This window comes from Ovis aries, chromosome 13 (genome assembly GCF_016772045.2).
Source record: "Ovis aries strain OAR_USU_Benz2616 breed Rambouillet chromosome 13, ARS-UI_Ramb_v3.0, whole genome shotgun sequence".
Classification (NCBI taxonomy): Eukaryota; Metazoa; Chordata; class Mammalia; order Artiodactyla; family Bovidae; genus Ovis; species Ovis aries.
This window is the reverse complement of record NC_056066.1, coordinates 48,052,844-48,054,548: the sequence shown is the minus strand read 5'-3', so window position 1 is coordinate 48,054,548 and position 1,705 is coordinate 48,052,844. Positions and strand designations below refer to the sequence as shown.

Sequence of the window (1,705 nt, the reverse complement as noted above, 5' to 3'; positions counted from 1 at the left end):
ATAGGTGAAATTTTCCATCCATTATTTTTCCCTTTTGATTATAAATCTTTCTATAGAAAGCACTGATGATCAAAATATTTGTCCCCTCAATGCCAGGGTGGTTGCTGCCTGCCCTGGGCCCATCAAGTCCCTCAGTGCTAGGCTTCCTTTTTTGTTGTTTACATATGTATAGAGATCTGCCTAAGAAGGAGATAGCCTGCCATCCAAATGAGGGGCCTGCGCCAAGAGGAGCCACATTGGAATGAAGCCCGAGTATGGTAGGAGCCAAGCAGAACATAGCCCTGGCTCACAGAGGAGATCTAATCCCGCCTGGCATGCAGGAGGAATGCCGGGTGCTCTCCATTCAGAGCCATGTCATCCACAGCTAGAGGGCAACTGGGTGGCCATGTTCCTGCTGCAGGTTTTGGGGGTTGAGGTGGACACAGTGAACTCTGTCCAGTTTTCAAACCACACAGGCCACTCTCCCTTGAAGGGCCAAGTGTTGAACTCAGATGAACTCCCCAAGCTGGCAGACGGGCTGAAGCTGAATGACATGAAGAAATATGACAACATGCTCACAGGTTACATGCAAGACAAATCCTTCCTGACCATGGTGGTGGACATCCTGTGGGAGCTGGAACAGCAGAACTCCAGGCTTATGTGAGCAACTCCATGAATGGAGACAAGTGGAATGGAGAAGACTCCATGTACTTCCCTTGAGGACTTCCTTCAGGTTTACAGAGAGAAGGTCATGCTGGTTGCAGACATCATAACCCCCAACCAGTTCTGGGGCTTCCAGTGGTAAATAACCCACCTCCCAATGCAGGAGAACTAAGAGATACAGGTTCGATCCCTGGGCCAGGAAGATTCCCTGGAGGAGGACATGGCAACACACTCTAGTATCCTTGCCTAGAGAATCCCATGGACAGAGGAGCCTGGCAGACTACAATCCATAGGGTAGCAAAGAGTCAGACATGGCTGAAGCAACTTAACACACACAAATGACCAGCTCAAGACTGAGTTGCTGAGCAGGAGGAGGATCCCTAGCCAGAAACAAGCCTCAGCAATGATGCACGTGCTGCATTTGATGGGCCCCAACATGGTGGTCATCACCACCTCAGATCTGCTGTCACCCAAGAGGCAGCAACTACCCAATCGAGCTGGGGAGCCTGAGGATGCTGACCACCGATGGCTCTGTGGTGACACAGCACATTCATGTGGAAATGCACAAGGTGGACACAGTCTTTGTGAACACTGAGGGCCTCTTCTCAGCCATGCTCTTGGTGTGGATACACAGGCACCCTAAGGCTCTCTGGGTGATCTGTGAGTACACCATGTTGCCAGGTACCATGTTCTGCAGTGGACAATCAAGTGCACAAAAGTCAAGCCTGGGGACAGACCAAAGCCTAGCCTGGCCTAGCTGAGGCTGAGAATGGTCCAGAGCAACAAGAATATCAAGAACCCAGAGATCATTGTCCAGGCCACAGTGCTATGAGTGATGCAGAAACCTGCCTCCTTTAATGACCATCGTTAGGTTTTCATCCTTGTGAAAAATGTAATGTCTACATTTTTTATGAGAAAAAAGAAAAAAAAAGAAAGAAAGAGGCTTGCCTGATTATTAAATTGAGGGAAGGCAGAGTAGGGGGTAAAAGTCAGACATAGCTAACAGGGCATGCACAGACATGCTAATTGGGGAACATTTTATAGGCGATGCATGCATGCATGC

At 49.1% G+C, this 1,705-nt stretch overlaps 1 pseudogene; it reads left to right on the top strand.

Annotated features, from left to right (window-relative positions):
• Positions 1–314: 314 nt before the first annotated feature.
• On the top strand, positions 315–1,474 carry LOC101117437 (pyridoxal kinase-like; annotated as a pseudogene).
• Positions 1,475–1,705: the final 231 nt, after the last annotated feature.